The sequence below is a fragment of the Oncorhynchus masou genome, chromosome 31, assembly GCF_036934945.1.
Source record: "Oncorhynchus masou masou isolate Uvic2021 chromosome 31, UVic_Omas_1.1, whole genome shotgun sequence".
Taxonomy (NCBI): domain Eukaryota; kingdom Metazoa; phylum Chordata; class Actinopteri; order Salmoniformes; family Salmonidae; genus Oncorhynchus; species Oncorhynchus masou.
In genome coordinates this window covers 49,342,192-49,367,715 of record NC_088242.1, presented here as the reverse complement: position 1 = coordinate 49,367,715, position 25,524 = coordinate 49,342,192, and the positions used below count along the sequence as shown (strand labels likewise).

The following is a 25,524-nucleotide window of genomic DNA, read 5'->3' as shown; positions in this document are numbered from 1 at the left end:
TGACCATATCATATAGCTGACAACGTCTTAAATTGAGCTAATTTGAATGAATTATTACAGAAAAATAAACTCACAAAATATAATTGTTTACAAGTTAATAGCGAGTTAATTACATAAAATAGTTTACGGTTGTGAGTGTGAAGAAATAAAAGAATGGTATTCTAATGAAACCTTTTGAACTTGGGCACTGTCTCGTTGGCCTAACGTTAAATCCTAATTTGACTTTGGTGCAGGTCATGTTGTTCTTCACATTAATGTCTCTGGTAAATGCATGCTATATGAAATACAATCAAAGTTTATTTGTTACATGGACAGGATACAGAAGGTGTAAATGGTACTTTGAAATGGTTACTTGTATAGGGGAGTCTTTTGATTAGACATGTAGCTAGCTAGCTAAACAATGAACCATAATCCCAACTCATAACGTTACTACTGTCACGCCCTGACCTTAGAGAGACGTTTTATTTCTCTATTTGGTGAGGTCAGGGTGTGATGTGGGGGGGCATTCTATGTTTTGTATTTCTTTGTGTTTGGCTGAGTGTGGTTCCCAATCAGAGGCAGCTGTCTATCCTTGTCTCTGATTGGGAATCATACTTAGGTAGCCTTTTTTCCCACCTATGTTGTGGGATCTTGTTTTTGTACAGCTCTTGTAGCCTACGGAATGGTACGTTCGTTTTGGTTTCACTTTGTTATTTTGTTGCTGGTTCTCATTTAATAAATATGATGACCACAAATTACTCTGCGCCTTGGTTTCCTTCAAACAACGGACGTTACAACTACCCTGTATGAATCTGACGGTAGCTAACCAACTAGGTTCAATGTTAGCTAGATAGCTAGGCTATAACTAGCAATTCAAATGCCTCTGAGATACGAATAATATTACTACACAGATCATACACGTAATGTTAGCTAGCAAGTAATGAAAACAGCTTTTGGACAAAATTAACATGTATAATATCTGAAAATGGAGCTAGCTAGACTCTCTTAACCATATACATGGATGAACGCTTCTCCCTCTCTGTCATGGATGCCATGGTTACCCTTAGTTTGAAGATGCAATCCGGAGACAGGTGTTTTATACAACAGCCTTCTGTGTTCTCCTTTTGACTCCCTCTGCATATTTGCAATCAAATGCCAGAATTTTCTCCTTAGCTGTCATACTCTGCTTCCACCGGGCATTTCACTGATTTCAAAACTCAGTCCTCCAGAAAGTGGAGAGCAACACTTTTGCAGTTCTTCATGATATCTTTCAAAGTAAAGAATTGCCTACACATACTGAGCATCTCATGTTACAGAAAGAAGCATGCTACATGACAGACCAATCCGATCTCATCTCTCGGCATGTCCAGCTCATCTATTATCTCAGCCAATGATGGCTTGCAGGAAGGTACCTGTCTGTTTCCATGGTTAAACCAACTAGGCTTGTTATCTAACAAAAGTATTCATATTTAAAGATGGCATACACGTTTGTTATTAAGGCACATAAAAGTTCACATGGTTCAGAAGGCATTTCTCCCAAAAAGCATATTTTGTAAAAAAAAAAAATGTTTACGTTCAAATGTTATGTTTATGTTTAAAATGGCAGCGAAGAGAATGGCTGACGTTTTACATGCCCATAATCACTTGTGCTATTTTGTTAGGTTTTTTGGATTGATTGTAACTTATTTCTTTACTTATTTTGTACATAATGTTGCTGCTACCGTCTCTTATGACCGAAAATAACTTTTGGAAATCAGAACTGGGATTACTCACCACGGACTGGAAGAAGCTTTTTCCTTTAACGAGTCTAACGAGAAAGATATACTGCTCTCCTGGGAACAGGCCCAGATCCACTTAATTTGCGTGAAGAAAAGACGAAGGAAAAGAGGACGGAGATCAGGCTGCCTTTTGAGAATCCATAGGCGAGCGAGAACTCCCATTGCCATCAATTCTACTTGCTAACATGCAAACATCGGAAAATAAAATGGATGACTTCCGATTATGATTATCCTACCAACGGGACATTAAGAACTGGTTCATCCTATGTTTCACAGTCGTGGCTGAACGATGACACGGACAATATAGAGCTGGAGGGATTTTCAATGCACCGGTAGAACAGAGAAGCCACGTCTCGTAAGAAGAGGAGTGAAGGTGTGTGTCTTTTTGTCAATAACAGCTGGTGTGCGATGTATAATATTAAAGAAGACTCGAGGTATTGCTCGCCTGAGTACCTTATGATAAGCTGTAGACCACACTATCTACCAAGAGAGATCTCATCTATATTATTCGAAGCCATCGATTTACCACCACAGACCAATGCTGGCACTAACAGCGCACTCAACCAACTCTATAGGGCCATAAGCAAATAAGAAAATGCTCACCCAGAAGCGTCTCTCCTAGTGGCCGGTACTTTAATGCAGGCAAACTTAAATCAGTTTTACCAAATTTCTACCAGCATGTCACATGTGCAACCAGAGGAAAAAAAACTCTAGACCACCTTTACGCCACACACAGATATGCATACAAAGCTCTCCCTCGCCCTCCATTTGGCAATTCTGACCATAATTCTATCCTCCTGATTCCTGCTTACAAGCAAAAACTAAAGCAGGAAGTACCAGTGACTCGCTCAATGTGGAAGTGGTCAGATGGCACGGATGCTACGCTACAGGACTGTTTTGCTAGCACAGACTGGAAAATATTCCGGGATTCATCTAATGGCATTGAGGAGTATACCACCTCAGTCATCGGCATCATCAATAAGTGCATCGACGATGTCATCCCCACAGTGACTGTACGTACATATCCCAACCAGAAGCCATGGATTACAGGCAACATGCGCATCGAGCTAAAGGCTAGAGCTGCCGCTTTCAAGGACCGGGACATGAATCTGGACACCTATAAGGAATCGCCCTATGCCCTCAGACGAACCATCAAACAAGCAAAGCGTCAATACAGGATTAAGATTGAATCGTTCTACACCGGATCTGACGCTCGTCAGATGTGGCAGGGCTTGAAAACTATTCCGGATTATAAAGGGAAACCCAGACCCGAGCTGCCCAGTGACGCCAGCCTACTAGATGAGCTAACTGCCTTTTATGCTCGCTTCGAGGCAAGCAACACTGAAGCACTGAGCACCAGCTGATAATGCTCTTGGAGCCGATGTGAGCAAGACCTTAAAACAGGTCAACATTGACAAAGCTGCGAGGCCAGATGGGTTACCAGGACATGTACTCAAAGCATACACGGACCAACTGGAAAGTGTCGTCACTGACATTTTCTGTAATACCTACATGTTTCAAGCAGACCACCATAGTCCCTGTACCCAAGGAAGCGAAGGTAACCTGCCTAAATGAATACCGTCCCATAGCACTCACGTCAGTAGCCATGAAGTGCTTTGAAAGTCTGGTCATGGCTCACATCAACAGCATCCTCCCGGATACCCTAGACCCACTCCAATTCGCATACCGCCCCAACAGATCCACAGACAACGCAATCTCAATCTCAATTGCACTGCACACTGCCCTTTCCCACCTGGACAAAAGGAACACCTATGTGAGAATTATGTTAATTGACTACAGCTCAGCATTCAACACCATAGTGCCCACGAAGCTCATCACTAAGCTAAGGACCTTGGGACTAAACACATCCCTCTGCAACTGGATCCTGGACTTCCTGACGGGCCGCCCGCAGGTGGTAAGATGGTAAGGGTTGGCAACAACATGTCTGCCACGCTGATCCTCAACACTGGGGCCCATCAGGGGTGTGTACTTAGGCCCCTCCTGTACTCCCTGTTCACCCATGACTGCATGGCTAAACACGAGTCAAACACCCTCATTAAGCTTGCTGACGACACAACCTGATCACCGACAACGATGAGACAGCCTATAGGGAGGAGGTCAGAGAACTGGCAGTGTGGTGCCAGGACAACAACCTCTCCCTCTGTGTGAGCAAGACAAAGGAGATGATCGTGGACTCCAGGAAAACATGCCCTCCTTTTAACATCAATGGGGCTGTAGTGGAGTGGGTCGAGAGTTTCAAGTTCCTTGGCATCCACATCACCAATGATCTATCATGGTCCAAACACATTAAGACAGTCGTGACCAGGGCACGACAAAACCTTTTCCCTTCAGGAGACTGAAAAGATTTGGCATGGGTCCCCAGATCCTCAAAAAGTTCAACAGCCGCACCATCGAGAGCATTCTGACCGGTTGCCATGAAGAGGCGACTCCGGGATGCTGGCCTTCTAGGCAGAGTTCCTCTGTCCAGTGTCTGTGTTCTTTTGCCCATCTTAATCTTTTCTTTTTATTGGCCAGTTTGAGATATGGCTTTTTCTTTGCAACTCTAGAAGGCCAGCATCCCGAAGTCGCCAACTGTTGACGTTGAGACTGGTGTTTTGCGGGTACTATTTAATGAAGCTGTCAGTTTAGGACTTGTGAGGCGTCTGTTTCTCAAACTAGACACTCTAATATACTTATCCTCTTGCTCAGTTGTGCACAGGTGCCTCCCACTCCTCTTTCTATTCTGGTTAGGGCCAGTTTGCGCTGTTCTGTGAAGGGAGTAGTACACAGTAGTATGAGATCTTCAGTTTCTTGGCAATTTCTCACATGGAATAGCCTTCATTTCAGAACAAGAATAAACTGACAAGAACAAGAATAAACTGACAAGTTTCAGAATAAAGTTATTTGTTTCTGGCCATTTTGAGTCTGTAATCGAACACACAAATTCTGATGCTCAAGATACTCAACTAGTCTAAAGAAGGCCAGTTTTATTGCTTCTTTTTATTTATTTTACCTTTATTTAACTAGGCAAGTCAGTTAAAAACAAATTATTATAACAGTGGATTAACTGCCTTGTTCAGGAGCAGAACGACAGATTTTTACGTTGTCAGCTCAGGGATTCGATCTTGCAACCTTTTGGTTACTAGTCCAGCGCTCTAACCACTAGGCTACCTGCTGTCCCTTTAATTAGGACAACAGTTTTCAGCTGTGCTAACGTAATTGCAAAAGGCCTTTTCTTATGATCAATTACCATTTTTAAATGATTAACTTGGATTAGCTAACACAACGTGCCATTGGAACACAGGAGTAATGGTTGCTGATAATGGGCCTCTGTACGCCTATGTAGATATTCCATTTAAAAAATCTGCCGTTTTCAGCTACAATAGTCATTTACAACGTTAACAATGTCTACACTGTATTTCTGATCAATTTGATGTTATTTTAATGGACCAAAAATGTACTTTTCTTTCAAAAACAAGGACATTTCTAAGTGACCTCAAACTTTTGAACAGAATGTATATAATAGGTGGTGTCAGAGGAAAGCCCATAACATTCTGAGAGATTCCAGCCACCCTAGTCATAGACTGTTTTCTCTGCTACCGCATGGCAAGCGGTCCTGGAGCACCAAGTATAGGACCAAAAGGCTCCTTAACAGCTTCTACCCCCAAGCCATGACAGCTGAACAATTAATCAAATGGCCACCAGACTATTTCATTGATCCCCCTCCATTTGTTTTGCTGCTACTCGCTGTTTATTATCTATGCATAGTCACTTCACCCCTACCTACATGTACCATTTACCTCTAGCCTTTACCCCCGCATACTGACTCAGTACCGGTATCCCCTGTATATAGCCTCGTTATTGTTATGTTATTGTGTTACTTTTTATATATTTTTTATTTGGTAAATATTTTCTTAACTCTTCTTGAACTGCACTGTTGGATAAGGGCTTGTAAAGTAAGCATTTCACGGTAAGGTCTACACTCGTTGTTTTCGGCAAATGTGACAAATAAAGTTTGATTTGATTTTTGATTTGAAATGCCTCTCCTGTGAGACATACGCCTAGTTTCCTGAAACAAGTCACAAATATGCTTCTCTGCATCTATGCTAAAATCTGGGTAAAATATTGAAAGGGATGTAACTCTTACTCAGCACATTTAGTTATTGCTTGCTTTTCTCAAGTCTAGCATGCCAGCTAAAATAGTTAGACAAGCTAGCTACTCTAACTTGATTGATAGCCTGAAATGGCTTCTCGGTAGCTAGTTATGAGGTTGTGAGATTGAACTAGCTGAAGCCAACTAAGAGCATGAGGCCTCTGTGTTTATTTGTAAATATTTGCATGTGTTTTTGCATATCTTTGTGTATGTGTGTATTTCTGTGATGGTTCTATAACATCTTTCAACAGCACTAGGTCAAAGAGCACATACACTCAACTGATATGACAATATCTTTGTACGTATAGGTCTGTGTGGTCAGTGAGGAAGATCAGAGAATGTTCCTGAATAGGAGAGAGGGATGAGCTGTTAAACTGAGGAGGTGGAGAGGGGACACGTGGTCAGGTGGTTGGAGAAGAGAGGAGAGCAAAGGGAGGTGGGGAGAGAGACTGATGTGCTAGCTAGTTTGTTCTCTTCATATCAGATAAGAGGAGAGCTGCATTCCATCTCTCAGTTGTCAGGCTTCAGCACTTCAGATAGGAGAGACTGGAGAAAGAAGACAGAGCAGATGTTACTGTGCGCTATCTATGGGATTACAGGAGATTTAATGGTGCAACCACAGCCACAGCATCAGGTATGAATGGACTGTTTTAATGATGGGGTGAAGTGGAAATGACATGGCTAGGGGTGTATAGAGGCAGTCAGTCGAAGTGAATGGTCAATTATTAAGGATGCCTGTGATTTCATGTTATGTGATGTTACAGAGTCAGGTTTGATGGATGGAGAATTGTACAGTGGGAATAGCATTTTACAAAATGCTGTATTGTCAGTCTTTAGAAGTGAATAGTCAATAGAAATGATTGTATGTGATTTGATATGATCTGATGTTTCTTTAAATAATAATGTTTAGTGATGTAACATTTACCAGTTCCTTCTTGATCAGCTTTTGCTTGAATGATCTGTAACCAGTTCTATTTTTTGAATACATTTTTATGAAGGTGCCATGTCTGACTGCTGATATTCTGTTTAAACTCAGTTCAGTTCAACCTAAAGCTTCATGCATACTACTTTCAAGGTGCACAAAGCACTAATTGTAATTTACTCTGGATAAGAGCGTCTGCTAAATTGCTGAATATAAATGTGTTAGATAATGCACAATGGCCTTCTGTCACTGTCACATAAAAATAAATAGAACAACACAATGATATTGTTATAGTACCCATTATGAGAGGAATGCAAAGAATGCTTTTGGTGTTATCCATGTAGGAAAGAGCTGCAAGGATTCAAAGCGTGTAGGGCATTGAATGGGCAGTCTCAGTGGAGGTCTGTGTGTCTACATTACAGAGAGGACACGCACACACTCGTCACACAATGGATCAGAGGTGACACAGGTCAAGCTCATTTTGACCACTGCTGTGGTTGGAGCTTTCTGCTCACATCTTGTTGTTGTTGTCTGCTGGATACTGAACGGCTCCTTTTGACCAACGCTGAGTTTACCAGATTGGAGATTCCTGTTCTTCCATGACTTGTTGTTATCTCTTGACTGAACTGGGAGCCTTCAGAGTAGAATGTGGGTTAAGTTGTACTTGTATCCTCCTCCTCACACCACCCTTGGGTTTTGCCCTCTACTTTGGATGCAGACTCAGAATCCAGAACAGGGTTTGCTGGAAATGCACTGTTGTTAAGGCCCTTTGCTCCACTAGCTACATGGAATAAGTCAAGTTTACTTGACTAGAGTGTAAATGCATCTTCACCTTTTATTAGTAATGCTAAGGGGAACTCAGTAGTCTTTTGTTACCCCAAACAGAGGACTCAAAATGTATCTGTGTCAGCCAGAGGAGGAAGATGGATCCTGACTCAGGTCAGGTCTGGTGTGGCTCTTCCTGTTATCTCAGCTCTCCCAAGGACTTCTCTCCTCTTATCAGCTTTAGGCCTGACACATCTCAGGCATGCATTTAACTAGCTCGGTCAAACCAGACTGATCAGTGCACCATGCTTTTAGAACCTTGCTGTTAAAAGCTCCCTTATTAGTGTCCTTTTAGGTTTACTGTTGAAGTGCCTCTTACCCTTGTTTGACAACTGATGCTGAAAAATAACTGAGAACTGAAGTGGAGGCTGATAACACTATCATGTCAATGTATGGATGTACTTTAGGACTGGGAATTCACCCTGAGTTGTGTTGCTTCAACTTTTTGTTTATCTTTTTTTGGGCTGTGGGCTTACTCTACACACAACACAGAGAGTACCATCTCATAACAAAACTAGACACACATCCCTCAAGAGTGCACAGCCTGCACACGCACACACATGCTGCATGCATATACACACACACAAACGCACATACAGCAGTCGTGAGTGAATCGTGTACCCCACCATCCTCACCCACCACCTCTTACTCCCACACGAACTTGCCCACCCAGACAGTTTTCCCATGATACAAGTCAGTATTCAACGTCCATAAACATCTGGCGAGTTGGGAGATGACATGGAAACCGGCCACTAGGGGCAACGGTGAGCTCTGTTAACTTCTGCTTCCAAGGGTTGCAAGTTTGAATCCAGTGATCGGAAGTTGTTTTTGATATTTTTGTTTTAAGCCTATCCCAAACCTTAACCATTCAGGGTTAATGCCTAACCTTAAGGATTTGACTTTAATGCCTAAACTTAACCTTAAACACTTTGATATTTGACATTTCAAACAACTTTGAAATTGGACGTTTGAGAAACATAGATGAAGGTCTTATTCTAACATGAGACTATGAGAGCTGGTAGTGCCTACCATCGCTCTCTCGCTCTTTCTGTCTCTCTCCCACTCCTCCCTCTCTCTGCCCCCTCTCTCTTTCAGCAGCAGTCCTACGCTCTCTTTGTCTCCCATACACAGTGGTACCTGACTCCAGTGTTCATACTTCCCACACAATGCTCCTAACCACTCTTCTCCTCCTCCTCTCTTCTGCTCCTTCACTGTCTTCCAACTGGTGGCGTAATACCTACACGATTCATGATGCTAGTCTTTTCCAGTGCTACTTTCCTCCTCCTCTCCTCCCCATCCAGTGCTAGTGCTGTATGCCCCCTCAGCTGAGAACTTCCCCAGGCAGCCCTCTCCCTCTCACAGGCCTGTACCCCTGGGTTTTGATTTCCCTCTCTCTCCTTCTCTGCTTTCAGGGTAGTGTGCTGCAGGTCCTTGAAATATTGAGTATGTGATGTGTTTTTTCTCTTTCGGTTACATAATGGAAACATCTCTGCTTTAAAGTTCCACTAGTTGGACAGGGAGGGATGTTAGTGCACTCATGGAACTTTTTTTCTAGTTTGTTCTGAATCCTTAGCTACTCTTCTCCTTTCTGCAAGACTTTGTTGTTGTCAACTTGCCCTCAGCATTTCGCATTGTGTGTGTGTGTGTGTGTGTGTGTGTGTGTGTGTGTGTGTGTGTGTGTGTGTGTGTGTGTGTGTGTGTGTGTGTGTGTGTGTGTGTGTGTGTGTGTGTGTGTGTGTGCGTGTGTGCGTGTGTGTGTGTGTGTGTAGGCTTCTATGCATGTGTCTGTCTGTCTGTCTGTCTGTCTGTCTGTCTGTCTGTCTGTCTGTCTGTCTGTCTGTCTGTATACTGTACGTGTGTGACTGTCACAATGTTTATGTGTATCTACTATATGTTTTATAATACATGTGTTTTTCTGTGAGTCTGTACAATATATATGTGTTTTCTATGTATGTCCAGTATGTGTGCCATGGATACATCTTTGTGGCTGCTTGCGTAGGTGGCTTTGCATTATTCACATACCGCCCACTCCTGCCCTTGCTCTGAAGCCTTCTCTCTCTCTCGCTCTCTCTCGCTCTCTCTCGCTCTCTCTCTCTCGCTCTCTCTCTCTCGCTCTCTCTCTCTCTCGCTCTCTCTCTCTCGCTCTCTCTCTCTCGCTCTCTCTCTCTCGCTCTCTCTCTCGCTCTCTCGCTCTCTCTCTCGCTCTCTCATTTAGCAGTACTCCCTCTCTTCCTCACAATTTAAATGAGATTTCTAAAGAATACTGAATGCATTCAGGTGGGAGCTACAGATCTCTGATCAAAGCATGTATTCCCACATCACTTGTCTCTCTGCTTTGTTCTCTCTGCCATTTTACATCCCTGTAGAACAGATCAATAGAAAAAACACGCCCACACACACACACACACACACACACACACACACACACACACACACACACACACACACACACACACACACACACACACACACACACACACACACACACACACACACACACACACACACACACACACACACACAGATACACACTTACTACCCCCAACCCATACTTTTATGCCTGCCCATCTAATGAGGCCCATTGTGTAATATGTCTATTCCTCTGACCCACTTACAATGTTTCCCTTTGAAAGAGCAAATACGGATAACCATTTAAATAACACAGTGGCTCATTTAATCAGCCAAATTCTCTCTTTCAGTGCCTCTGTAATGCCACTGCACTCTTCAGTTCTGTAGTTCCTTCCACTTTGCTTTTGTTTTCCTCTTTTTCCCCCCTTGTTTTCCACCATACATTACCCCATGTATGGTGTTAGTTAACTCTCTCTATATCTCTCTTTCTCTCTCTCTCTCTCTCTCTCTCTCTCTCTCTCTCTCTCTCTCTCTCTCTCTCTCTCTCTCTCTCTCTCTCTCATTCTCTTTCAGTCATTCCTTCTCTCTCTCATTCTCTCTTTCTCTCCCACAGTCTCTCTCTCATTCTCTTGCGCTCTCTCTCTCTCTCTCTCTCTCTCTCTCTCTCTCTCCATTGCTCTCTCATTCTATTCATTTCATCTGAGAGCATCTCTGTTATATGTTTGAAGTGATCCTCCATCCTGTGATGTTGATCTAACTAACCATATGGGTCTGACGAGACGTGTTGCCGTTGACGCTGATGCTCTTTGGTCACCAGGGGCAACAAATCGAGCACACCTGGGGACCTCTCAAGGTGGAGGAGATGAGGATGGAACCTTTTTATACAGGAAATTAAAACATAGTAAACAAAAACAGTGGGCTCATTAGCATATTCATATTCCATACACCCCTAAGCCTGGCGGAGGGGGGTCACCATTGTGATGATGCGAGAGTATCACTTCATGCTCATCTAATGAGGCACATTCTGTACTATTTCTATTCCTCTGATACACTTTCCCTTCTTCCCATTGAATGAGCAAACACAGATTATCCATTTAAATAACACAGTGGCTCATTAAATCAGCCAAATTCTCTCTTTCATTGCATCTGTAATGTTACTGCACTCTTCAGTTCTGTAGTTCCTTCCACTTTGCTTTTGTTTTCCTATTTTTCTCTACTGCTTTTCTCCACTCTGGGGTTTGAGTGACTTGGGTCATAAACACAAAGTGGCAATGGGATAACATTATCCCATGACACACTATGGCGTTAGTTAACTCATTTTATATCGCCCTTCCTCTCTCTCTCTCCCTCTCTCATTCCCTCTCTCCCTCTTTATCCATTTCTCTCTGTTTCTCTCCCTCATGCTCTCTTTTACCTCTCTCTCTCTCGTTCTCTCTTGCTCTCTCTCTCTACTCTCACTCTCTCCCTATCGCTCTTGCTCTCTCTCTCTACTCTCACTCTCTCCCTATCGCTCTTACTCTCTCTCTCTCTCTCTCTCTCTCTCTCTCTCTCTCTCTCTCTCTCTCTCTCTCTCTCTCTCTCTCTCTCCATCACTCCCTCATTCTCTTCATTTCATATGAGAGCATCTCTGTTTTATATTTGAAGTGATCCTCCTCTCCTGTAGATGAGATGAGGATGGAACCTTTTTATACAGGAAATAAAGACATAGTATACAAAAACAGTGGGCTCATTAGCATATTCATATTCCATACACCCCTAAGCCTCTGGGCCCATTCTTTACTATTTCTATTCCTCTGATCCACGTTCCCTTCTTCCCATTGAAAGAGCAAACACGGAATATCCATTTAAATAACACAGTGGCTCATTAAATCAGCCAAACTTTCTCCTCAAGCTCTCTCTTCAGTGCCTCTGTAATGTAGCCAACTACAAGAATTGCATCAACAGGTTAGCCACGCCCCCAATAAGCCACACCAACTCTTCTTTTTTACATTTACATTTAAGTCATTTAGCAGACGCTCTTATCCAGAGCGACTTACAAATTGGTGAATTCACCTTCTGACATCCAGTGGAACAGCCACTTTACAATAGTGCATCTAAATCATTTAAGGGGGGGTGAGAAGGATTACTTTATCCTATCCTAGGTATACCTTGAAGAGGTGGGGTTTCAGGTGTCTCCGGAAGGTGGTGATTGACTCCGCTGTCCTGGCGTCGTGAGGGAGTTTGTTCCACCATTGGGGGGCCAGAGCAGCGAACAGTTTTGACTGGGCTGAGCGGGAACTGTACTTCCTCAGTGGTAGGGAGGCGAGCAGGCCAGAGGTGGATGAACGCAGTGCCCTTGTTTGGGTGTAGGGCCTGATCAGAGCCTGGAGGTACTGCGGTGCCGTTCCCCTCACAGCTCCGTAGGCAAGCACCATGGTCTTGTAGCGGATGCGAGCTTCAACTGGAAGCCAGTGGAGAGAGCGGAGGAGCGGGGTGACGTGAGAGAACTTGGGAAGGTTGAACACCAGACGGGCTGCAGCATTCTGGATGAGTTGTAGGGGTTTAATGGCACAGGCAGGGAGCCCAGCCAACAGCGAGTTGCAGTAATCCAGACGGGAGATGACAAGTGCCTGGACTAGGACCTGCGCCGCTTCCTGTGTGAGGCAGGGTCGTACTCTGCGGATGTTGTAGAGCATGAACCTACAGGAACGGGCCACCGCCTTGATGTTAGTTGAGAACGACAGGGTGTTGTCCAGGATCACGCCAAGGTTCTTAGCGCTCTGGGAGGAGGACACAATGGACTTGTCAACCGTGATGGCGAGATCATGGAACGGGCAGTCCTTCCCCGGGAGGAAGAGCAGCTCCGTCTTGCCGAGGTTCAGCTTGAGGTGGTGATCCGTCATCCACACTGATATGTCTGCCAGACATGCAGAGATGCGATTCGCCACCTGGTCATCAGAAGGGGGAAAGGAGAAGATTAATTGTGTGTCGTCTGCATAGCAATGATAGGAGAGACCATGTGAGGTTATGACAGAGCCAAGTGACTTGGTGTATAGCGAGAATAGGAGAGGGCCTAGAACAGAGCCCTGGGGGACACCAGTGGTGAGAGCGCGTGGCGAGGAGACAGATTCTCGCCACGCCACCTGGTAGGAGCGACCTGTCAGGTAGGACGCAATCCAAGCGTGGGCCGCGCCGGAGATGCCCAACTCGGAGAGGGTGGAGAGGAGGATCTGATGGTTCACAGTATCGAAGGCAGCCAATAGGTCTAGAAGGATGAGAGCAGAGGAGAGAGAGTTAGCTTTAGCAGTGCGGAGCGCCTCCATGATACAGAGAAGAGCAGTCTCAGTTGAATGACTAGTCTTGAAACCTGACTGATTTGGATCAAGAAGGTCATTCTGAGAGAGATAGCGGGAGAGCTGGCCAAGGACGGCACGTTCAAGAGTTTTGGAGAGAAAAGAAAGAAGGGATACTGGTCTGTAGTTGTTGACATCGGAGGGATCGAGTGTAGGTTTTTTCAGAAGGGGTGCAACTCTCGCTCTCTTGAAGACGGAAGGGACGTAGCCAGCGGTCAGGGATGAGTTGATGAGCGAGGTGAGGTAAGGGAGAAGGTCTCCGGAAATGGTCTGGAGAAGAGAGGAGGGGATAGGGTCAAGCGGGCAGGTTGTTGGGCGGCCGGCCGTCACAAGAAGCGAGATTTCATCTGGAGAGAGAGGGGAGAAAGAGGTCAGAGCACAGGGTAGGGCAGTGTGAGCAGAACCAATGGTGTCGTTTGACTTAGCAAACGAGGATCGGATGTCGTCGACCTTCTTTTCAAAATGGTTGACGAAGTCATCTGCAGAGAGGGGGGGGGAGGGGGAGGAGGATTCAGGAGGGAGGAGAAGGTGGCAAAGAGCTTCCTAGGGTTAGAGGCAGATGCTTGGAATTTAGAGTGGAAGAAAGTGGGTTTAGCAGCAGAGACAGAGGAGGAAAATGTAGAGAGGAGGGAGTGAAAGGATGCCAGGTCCGCAGGGAGGCGAGTTTTCCTCCATTTCCGCTCGGCTGCCCGGAGCACTGTTCTGTGAGCTCGCAATGAGTCGTCGAGCCACGGAGCGGGAGGGGAGGACCGAGCCGGCCTGGAGGATAGGGGACATAGAGAGTCAAAGGATGCAGAAAGGGAAGAGAGGAGGGTTGAGGAGGCAGAATCAGGAGATAGGTTGGAGAAGGTATGAGCAGAGGGAAGAGATGATAGGATGGAAGAGGAGAGAGTAGCGGGGGAGAGAGAGCGAAGGTTGGGACGGCGCGATACCATCCGAGTAGGGGCAGTGTGGGAAGTGTTGGATGAGAGCGAGAGGGAAAAGGATACAAGGTAGTGGTCGGAGACTTGGAGGGGAGTTGCAATGAGGTTAGTGGAAGAACAGCATCTAGTAAAGATGAGGTCGAGCGTATTGCCTGCCTTGTGAGTAGGGGGAAGGTGAGAGGGTGAGGTCAAAAGAGGAGAGGAGTGGAAAGAAGGAGGCAGAGAGGAATGAGTCAAAGGTAGACGTGGGGAGGTTAAAGTCGCCCAGGACTGTGAGAGGTGAGCCGTCCTCAGGAAAGGAGCTTATCAAGGCATCAAGCTCATTGATGAACTCTCTGAGGGAACCTGGAGGGCGATAAATGATAAGGATGTTAAGCTTGAAAGGGCTGGTAACTGTGACAGCATGGAATTCAAAGGAGGCGATAGACAGATGGGTAAGGGGAGAAAGAGAGAATGACCACTTGGGAGAGATGAGGATCCCGGTGCCACCACCCCGCTGACCAGAAGCTCTCGGGGTGTGCGAGAACACGTGGGCGGACGAAGAGAGAGCAGTAGGAGTAGCAGTGTTATCTGTGGTGATCCATGTTTCCGTCAGTGCCAAGAAGTCGAGGGACTGGAGGGAGGCATAGGCTGAGATGAACTCTGCCTTGTTGGCCGCAGATCGGCAGTTCCAGAGGCTACCGGAGACCTGGAACTCCACGTGGGTCGTGCGCGCTGGGACCACCAGATTAGGGTGGCCGCGGCCACGCGGTGTGGAGCGTTTGTATGGTCTGTGCAGAGAGGAGAGAACAGGGATAGATAGACACATAGTTGACAGGCTACAGAAGAGGCTACGCTAATGCAAAGGAGATTGGAATGACAAGTGGACTACACGTCTCGAATGTTCAGAAAGTTAAGCTTACGTAGCAAGAATCTTATTGACTAAAATGATTGAAATGATACAGTACTGCTGGAGTAGGCTAGCTGGCAGTGGCTGCGTTGTTGACTTTGTAGGCTAGCTGGCAGTGGCTGCGTTGTTGACACTACACTAATCAAGTCGTTCCGTCGAGTGTAATAGTTTCTACAGTGCTGCTATTCTGGGGCTAGCTGGCTAGCTAGCAGTGTTGATTACGTTACGTTACGTTAAAAGAACGACAATAGCTGGCTAGCTAACCTAGAAAATCGCTCTAGACTACACAATTGTCTTAGATACAAAGATGGCTATGTAGCTAGCTAGCTACGATCAAACAAATCAAACCGTTGTACTGTAATGAAGTGAAATGAAAATGTGATACTACCTGTGGAGCGAAGCGGAATGTTGACCGGGTAGTTGAAGTTCAATTCGGCAGACGTTGGCTAGCTGTTGGCTAGCTAGCTAGCAGTATCTCCTACGTTAAGGACGACAAATAGCTGGCTAGCTAACCTCGGTAAATTAAGATAATCACTCTAAGTCTACACACTCTAAACTACACAATTATCTTGGATACGAAGACAGCAAAGACAACTATGTAGCTAGCTAACACTACACTAATCGAGTCGTTCAGTTGAGTGTAATAGTTTCTACAGTGCTAGTAGACGGTGGACGTTAGCTAGCTGCTAGGCAGATAGCAGTGTAGACTACGTTAGGACGACGAAATACGATAATTACGCAATTATCTTTGATACAAAGACGGCTATGTAGCTAGCTAAGACGAAATTGCTAAGATTAGACAAATCAAACCGTTGTACTATAATGAAATGTAATGAAAATGTAATGAAAAGTTATACTACCTGCGGACCGAAGTGTAGATGCGACCGCTCGCTCCAACCCGGAACCGGAAACAGTCTAATAGGTTGAATGAAACAAAGCATAATTTTGGATGAGAATGATAAAGGCCTCTAGTGGCCAAAAGGCCAATTTAGCATGGGCAGAGCCATTGAGGGCTTCCACCATGCTTACGCCATTTTAAAGTAGTCAAATTAGTCAACTGGTTGGTGATTCCTATGGGTTGTAGCCATAGAGAATGATAGACGCCTCTAGTGGCCAAAAGGCTGTATTCCACCATTTTAATGTGGTCAACTGGGTGGGACATCCAACTTCATTGGCTGATCCCTCCTGGTGATCCTGTTGGAGTCATGTCCAACTGGGTCATTAGAGGGATCAGCCAATTGTGAAGACGAAAATGTACTACTTCAAAATGGAGATGGCCTCAATGGTGCTGCCCATGAGAGAGCGAGAAAGAGAGAGAGAGCTTCAGAACAGGGACATCATGGGGGGTGAATAATGCAAAGCCTCCTACACAGGCATCCACAAAGATGTATACTGTACATGCATAGAAACACATACAGTACAAGTCCAAAGATTGGACACACCTACTCATTCAAGGGTTTTTCTTTATTTGTACTATTTTCTACATTGTAGAATAATAGTGAATACATCAAAACTAGGAAATAACACATATGAAATCATGTAGTAGCTAAAAAAGTGTTAAGCACATATATATTTTAGATTCTTCAAAGTAGCCAGCCTTTGCCTTGATGACAGCTTTGTACACTCTTCGCATTCTCGCAACCATCTTCATGAGGAATGCTTGTCCAACAGTCTTGAAAGTTCCCACATATGCTGAGCACTTGTTGGTTGATTTTCCTTTACTCTGCCGTCCAACTCATCCCAAACCATCTCAATTGGGTTGAGGTCGGGTGATTGTGGAGGCCAGGTCATCTGATGCAGCACTCCATCACTCTCCTTCTTGGTCAAATAGCCCTTACACAGCCTGGAGGTGTGTTTTGGGTCATTGTCCTGTTGAAAAACAAATGATAGTCCCACTAAGTGCAAACCAGATGGGATGGCGTATCGCTGCAGAATATTGTGGTAGCCATGCTGATTAAGTGTGCCTTGAATTCTAAATGAATCACAGACAGTGTAAGCAGCAAAGCATCATCACACCTTCTCCTCCATGCTTCACGGTGGGAACCACACATGCGGAGATCATCCGTTCACCTACTCTGCGTCTCACAAAGAAACAGCGTCTGTAATCAAAAATCTCAAATTTTGACTCATCAGAAAAAAGGACAGATTTCCACCAGTCTAATGTCCATTGCTCATGTTTCTTGGCCCAAGCACGTCTCTTCCTCTTATTGGTATCCTTTAGTAGTGGTTTCTTTGCAGCAACTCTGTGAAGAATTCACTTGGGCTGCAATCTGAGGTGCAGTTAACTCTAATGAACTTATCCTTTGCAGCAGAGTCTGGGTCTTCCAGAGGCGGCCCTCGTTAGAGCCAGTTTCATCATTGCGCTTGATGGTTTTTGCGACTGCACTTGAAGAAACTTTCAAAGTTGTTCCGGATTGACTGACCTTCAATTAAAACCTGTTAGAGATCGTGCTACTTTTTTCCAAATTCTGTTAAAAATCGCGCAACATTTCAACGTCCTGCTACTCATGCCAGGAATATAGTATATGCATATGATTAGTATGTGTGCATAGACAACACTCTGAAGTTTCTAGAACTGGTTCAATGGTGTCTGTGACTATAACAGAACGAGTTCCGTTGTCAAAATCGCAAGAAAACCTCATCACAAAATCAACAAAGAAAAAATCCATCCGCCAGTGTTTGTATTGTCTAAGGCTTGTCATAAATGATGGAACTGTGTTTGCAATTCCTACAGATTCCACACGATGTCGCCAGTGTTGTGATTACCAGGGACCTTTTTCCTTGGTTAGATTGGTCAATAGCACATCCGGTCTTCAGGTGCGCAACTGAAAAAAATGTCCGTGAGGAACTGGACTTCGTTTTGTAAACGTCTAGTTATTGAATACAGATCGCTCCGTGATCAATTTGATCATTCATTAACGTTTACTAATACCTAAACTTGGATTACAGAAGTAGGTTGAAGTGTTTTGTCAAAGTTTATAGGCAACTTTATGAATTTAAAAAAATTACGTTGCGTTGGGAAAGGTGCCTTTTCCCATGGATTTCACGGTGTTCATAAATGGACATTTTGGACCGATTTAATCGAGAGAAAAAAAGACCCAATTGTGATGTTTATGGGACATATAGGAGTGCCAACAAAGAATCTCGTCAAAGGTAATGAATGTTTTATATTTTACTTCTGCGTTTTGGGTAGCGCCGGCTACGCTAATTTCTTTGTTTACGTCCCCTTTGTGTGTTTCTGGGGGCTGCATGCTATCAGATAATAGCTTCTCATGCTTTCGCCGAAAAGCATTTTACAAATCTGACATGTTGGCTATATTCACAACGAGTGTGGCTTGAATTGAGTACCCTGCATGTGAATTTTAATGAAAGTTTGAGTTTTAACGAGTACAATTAGTTGGCGCTCTTGAATTTCCGCTCATTTGGTTCCTGTACAGGAACATACTCCTGAAGAAAGTAATGATGGACTGTCTTTTCTCTTTGCTTATTTGAGCTGTTCTTGCCATAATATAGACTTGTTTTTTTTCAAATAGGGCCATCTTCTGTATACCACCCCTACCTTGTTACAACACAGCTGATTGGCTCAAATGCATTTAGATGGAAAGAAATTCCACAAATTAACTTTTAACAAGGCACACCTGTTAAATGCATTCCAGGTTACTATCTCATGAGGCTCTTTGACAGAATGCCAAGAGTGTGCAAAGCTGTCATCAAGGCATCTAATGTAAAATATATTTAGATTTGTTTAACACTTTTTTGGTTACTACATTATTCCATATGTGTTATTTTATAGTTTTGATGTCTTCACTATTATTCTACAATGTAGAAAATAGTAAAAATAAAGAAAAACCCTTGAACGTGTAGGTGGGTTCAAACTTTTGACTGGTAGTGTATGTGTTTTCATTTAGAGCTAGAAGAGAGGATAGATAAAATAGCAGTTTTCCTAAAATGGCCTTGTAAATAAGTATGTACCAGTGTTTGAGCCTGCAAGTTGCTAGTAATGTCCACTCGACAGCACTGTAGAGATCACAATGATGAGTTAGACCTCTCTGATTGGTGACAAAACGAAGGTCTGCATGATACATAGCATGCATAGACCTTGATGAAAAGGTAGTGTGAGTCAACTAGGCAAATGAGAAAGCCTTCAGTGTAGAGCAAATATGAACGCAACATGCAAAGTGTTGTACAAAAAGCATATTACGATAAACTTTAATGCACACATTTGTTTACATCCCTGTTAGTGAGCATTTCTTCTTTGTCAAGATAATCCATCCAGCTGACCGGTTTTGGTATATCAAGAAGCTGATTAATTAAACAACATGATCATTACACAGGTGAACCTTGTGCTAGGGACAATAAATGGCCACCCTAATATGTGCAGTTTTGTCACACAACACATTGCCACAGTTTTGAGGGAGCGTGTAATTGGCATGCTGACTGCAGGAATGTCCATCAGAACTGTTGCCAGATAATTTAATGTTCATTTCTCTACCATAAATTTGGCAGTAGGTCCAACCGGCCTCACAACCGCAGACCACATGGCGTTGTGTGGGTGAGAGGTTTGCTGATGTCAATGTTGCGAACAGAGTGCCCCATGATGGCAGTGGGGTTATAGTATGGGCATGCATAAGCTACGGACAACGAACACAATTGCATTTTATCTATGGCAATTTGAATGTACAGAGATACTGTGATGAGATCCTGGGGCCCATTGTCGTGCCATTCATCCTGGGCCAGCACCTCATGTTTCAGCATGATAATGCACGGCCCTATGTCGTAAGGATCTGTACACAATTCCTGGAAGCTGAAAATATCCCAGTTCTTCTATGGCCTGCATACTCACCAGACATGTCACCCATTGAGCAGGTTTGTCTCCTCTCTCAATATGTCTCCCAATGTTGTTGATATAGATAATAAACAGCAGGGGACCTAAAATTGATCCTTGAAACACACCTGAAGACAACTCTATGGTGTCCGACTTACAATCATCTACCTTAACACACTGGGTTCGATTTGACAGGTAATTCACGAACCACTCCAGAGCATGACCAGTAATCCCAATACACTTCCATCTCTGCACCAAGACAGTATGGTCCACATAGTCAAATTCCTTTGCCAAGTCTGTGAATACAAATTCACCATGCAGTTTTCTATCCAGGGCACAGTGAATATCATTCAAACCTTCAAAGTTGATATGACAGTGCGGTGGCCACACCTGGAACCTGATTGCATAACACTCAAAATACTTCCTGGAGGTAGGCCTTAAGCCGCTTATTGACTAGAGACTCCAATACCTTTTCCAGAACAGACTATTTAGATTATGGGCCGATAGTTATTCAGTAGAGTGGGATCACCTTGTGTGACTCCAGATGTTTCTAATGATAAGTAGCAAGATGACGTGATGTCTGATCTGCACTAGCTGTGACCGCTAAATTGTTTGTTTTTTTAGTGCATGAACGGATGTCAAAACAGCATCGGCATTATGTTTCTCTCCTACTCTTCTGCTGTCTCTACTGATTTCTCACTATTTTTCATTGTTAGAACATTGGCAGCCTTTCTATTTGCTCTCCACATTTGGAGTTCTGACCAAGACACAAAACACAAGACAGATATAATGCCAAAAATGGTCTCATAAATTTGTCAGATAATATTTTCATTTCAGCAAGTTACTTTGGGATTGCTATTGCAGATGGAAATGACCTACGTTGCTAAATCTGTGCATGGTCCCTGGCAAATAAACGGCGTCTTATATCTGTTCTCAGAAAGTGGAGCAGTGGTACTGTAATTCCGACTTATTGCGATGTGTTTCACTCTAAATGTGTTCCCAGAAGATAAACCAAGCATTTTTCCCCTTTGAAGGCACGCACCTTCATTTGAAAAATCAACTAAACAGGAGCCCTGCCATGGACATTGTTTACAAACTATGGAGTATAACATATTTTTTTTTTTGGGGGGGGGGGGTTGATGGGGTTTGACTGTCGAACTAAGCTCATGAAGCATTTATAGGTGATATTCTTCAAGTATCAACAGCTGTATCATCAATGGCTATATGTGTGTGTGTGTGTGTGTGTGTGTGTGTGTGTGTGTGTGTGTGTGTGTGTGTGTGTGTGTGTGTGTGTGTGTGTGTGTGTGTGTGTGTGTGTGTGTGTGTGTGTGTGTGTGTGTGTGTGTGTGTGTGTGTGTGTGTACAAGATGGACACTATAGGGCAGGATATGAGAGTTAGTGAACAGAAGGCTAAAGTTGTGTGGTGTACTGTTCGATTAATGTCAATGGAGTGAGTGTAGCAATTAGCTGTCAACAGAGGAAAGATCTTTAAAGAGAGATGTGATATAATCAGTCATGTGTAAGGATGCCTGTTGAGGGGAGTGACTTCTACACTTTTACCTTTTACACGTCTCACAGGCATACTTGCTGTTTCTGTTTCATTCTTACTTCCTTGACTCTAAATTAGGTATTGCAGGATATAAGAGTTGATGAGCAGAAAGTTAAATATGTTGTGTGATACAATCAGAGTAAATGGAAGTTTTCATAAAGTAGGAGCTAGTTTCATATCTACTGAAAAATATATAAATGCAACCCCCCCCCGGAAGCCAGATGTGGAGGTCCTGGGCTGGTAGGACATACTCTCAAATTCTCTAAAACAATATTGGAGGTGGCTTATGGGAAAGAAATTATCATTCAGTTCTCTGGCAACAGCTCTGGTGGACATTCCTGCAGTCAGCATGCCAATTACACGCTCCCTCAAAACTTAGAGACATCTTAGACATTTTATTGTGTAATGATCTTACTGTGTAATCAGCTTCTTGATATATTCAGAGAAATAAGCTTTTTATGCGAAAATGTATGGGATTTTTTATCTCAGCTCGTGAAACATGACACCAACAGTTTACATGTTGTGTTTATATTTTTGTTCAGTATAAATACTTGACGACTGTATGACTGATGCTTCTTAGTGGTTAGAGCATTGGGCCAGTAACCGAAAGGTTGCTGGATCGAATCCCCGAGCTGACAAGGTCTGCCCTGAGTAGGGCAGTTAGCCCACTGTTCCCCGGATGCCGAAGATCTCTGGTTCAGAGGGGTTGGGTTAAATGCGGAAAACACATTTCAGTTAAAGGCATTCAGTTGTACAACTGACTAGTTATTCCCCTTTCTTCTATTTGTGTCCTGATGTCCTAGCCCCCCCCCCTCGATCTCTCAATGCTCTTCATTGCTAACTCATTACAACAGCATCAAACTTTAATGAGACACTCTCATCCAACGAAACACACCCAAACCCTTCCAGGCCTTAATGTGTTTTCAAACAAAGGTGATTGTACAGGGTATACATGCATGCACATGTGTACATGCGACAGAAATAATTACCCCTGTCAGTGCTGTACATGTTTCCCCTGAGCTGTGAGATTTTGCGATTTGACCCTCTGGGCTACTGTAGCACATTAACTAGACAGCCTGGTTAATATCAGGAAATAGGAAAATGTATCAGTTGAAACACGCACACAGACTGTTAGTTGTGGCAGGGTAGCCTAGTGGTTAGAGCGTTGGACTAGTAACCGAAAGGTTGCAAGTTCGAATCCCCGAGCTGACAAGGTACAAATCTGTCGTTCTGCCCCTGAACAGGCAGTTAACCCACTGTTCCTAGGCCGTCATTGAAAATAAGAATTTGTTCTTAACTGACTTGCCTAGAAAAATAAAAGTTAATGTTTTACTCTCTGTCCCTCGCTGCTTTTTTCTCTCTTCTCCTCTCCATCGTTCTTTCTCTCTCTTTTTTCCCCTCTTTTTTGTCGCTCTTCTCTTTCTCTTTGATTTTATCTCTCTGTCTGTCTCTGTTTCTCAGTCTCTGTCTTTCTCTGTCTCTCTTCTATTTCTCTTTCTCAGCATATCTGTATTGTCACCAGTCATCAGACAGTCTGGGATATATCGGGAAATAGGACAACATATCACATGGTACACACGCATGCACGAACACACACACACACACACACACACACACACACACACACACACACACACACACACACACACACACACACACACACACACACACACACACACACACACACACACACACACACACACACACACACACACACACACACACACACACACACAGGATTAATTCAGCACAACAACATGACCTCCAGGTCAGATATATTTTCAAAACTAAATGGATAGACGTTTGTTTTAGAGCAGTGTGGAAGTACTCCAACGTTGTTAAAGATAGACATTTGAAACATTGTTCACAAGGTGAGAGTGAGAAACAGAAGCAAAGAGGAAGAGAAGAGAGACCGAGACTAAGAGAAAGAGAACGGCGACATCACACCCTCCCTTCGCCCCTTCATTTCGCCGTCTGCTGTCCAGCCAATGGCTGAAGCTTACTTTATTTTTCACTTAACAGAATACACTACAAAACAAACAGGCCTGTAAGGACATAGGAATAGGCACAAAACAGTACTACAAAAAGCGACAACACAACCATGAAATGTGAATGAGGGTTTAGAAAGAAGGAAAGAAAGGAGCAGAGGACAGTAGCTTACTCTCACCCCACCTGGAGAAATGAGAAATGGACGTTTGATTTGTAGTAAAAGGAGAAGAAGAATGTCAAAAATCTGAGTTATGTTTGCCAGCTAAGCTACAGTGAATATTTTACCAACACTGCCATGGATGGATGTCTTTGAGAATTACTTCCATTTGAATTCATTCAGAAACCCAAAACACTGTGTCTTTGTATGCTGTTGGCTTTGTGCGCACATGGAGTTTAAAAGATTGACCTGTTGTCTTGTTTAGTAAATGTCAGCGCATTACATTCAAGCTTAATCTTGAATAATGCGATTTTTGTTCCTGACCAACGTCAAATATGGGCTCTGTGCTCATACACCATGTACATGTGTTTAATTCTACAACTGTGTCAATATGCACAAACTTCAATACATGCTACATGACTACAGACTGTGGGCCATGTCTGATGCACTGTAGGAGCTGCATCACTAGATGACGCAGTTGGATATAATGTTGAAAAGGCCCAGAGGAAAGAGACATCTCTGGAGCAGCTTTTATGGAAGTAAACATAAGATAATAGCCTTGGGGCTGGTTTCCCGGAACAAGGTTAGATTAAGTCTGTAGGTCAGGGATGCTCCAATTTTTGGGCTTGGTGGGCCAAAATATATTCTGAGTGGTGGGCCGCAGATCGAACAAATTGACAAGCAGTAAGGCCCGAGGGGGTGTGGTATATGGACAATACCACGGCTAAGGGCTGTTCTTATGCACTGTGCTTTATTGATATTATAAACTGGTTGCCAATGTAATTAGAACAGTAAAATGTCATCTTTTGTCATACCTGTGGCCAATCAGCATTCAGGGCTCATACCACCCAGGTTTAGAATTAGAATTAATAAACTGGGTGGTTCCAGCCCTGAATGCTGATTGGCTGACAGCCGTGGTCTATCAGACCGTGTACCACATGTACGATAAAACATTTCTTTTTACTGCTCCAATTACGTTGGTAACCAGTTTTAATAGCAATAATGCATCTCGGGGGTCCGACGGACAAATCTGGGTTTGGCGAATGCTAGGAGAACGGTACCTGCCCCAATGCATAGTGCCAACTGTAAAGTTTGGTGGGGGAGGAATAATGGTCTGCGGTCTGTTTTTCATGGTTCAGGCTAGGCCCCTTAGTTCCAGTGAAGGGAAATCTTAACGCTATTTCATACCATGACATTCAAGACGATTCTGTGCTTCCAACTTTGTGGCAACAGTTTGAGGAAGGCCCTTTCCTGTTTCAGCAGTGCACAAAGCGAGGTCCATACAGAAATGGTTTGTCAAGAGTGGCGTGGAAGAACTTCACTGGCCTGCACAGAGCCCTGATCTCTTCCCCATTGAACCCCATGACTTATGCCATGTCCATATGATATCCGAGTGAGAGTGACAAATAAAATCAATGAGGGCCCCCTGGAAGTCAGGGCCCCTGGGCACATGCCTTGCATGCCCGGTCGCTAATTTGGTGATGATTAGTCTATTACAAGGTTTAGATATTCTGGGTGGCAAAACCAAACATTGTCACGGGCCAAACCCTAGTTTGGTCGGTCTTGCTGTAGATACTCCTGGACGAAAAATATTGCTCAAGAGAGTTCACTTTTAAAAAAACACATGACAAAACGTGGTTTTCTGACACGTCAAAAAACATATATATAACACATATACATTTTGGTCACACCTGATTTATGGACACGTGTGAAATTTCACATGAACATTTTCCAAGTGTTTTTCCCTCATGGAAAAAAAATCCCCACGTGACAGCCATTTTCAAGTCTTGTCATAGGTTTTCAAGGCGATTTCAGTAAAACTGTAACTTGGCCACTCAGGAACATTCAGTGTTG

General features: G+C 43.8%; 1 protein-coding gene across 2 annotated transcripts in view; it reads left to right on the top strand.

Moving 5' to 3' along the window:
- The window catches only part of LOC135524055 (coiled-coil domain-containing protein 136-like), a 62,489-nt gene that overhangs the window by 1,508 nt on the left and 35,457 nt on the right, over nucleotides 1-25,524 (top strand). The gene's annotated exons all lie outside the window — the stretch shown is intronic.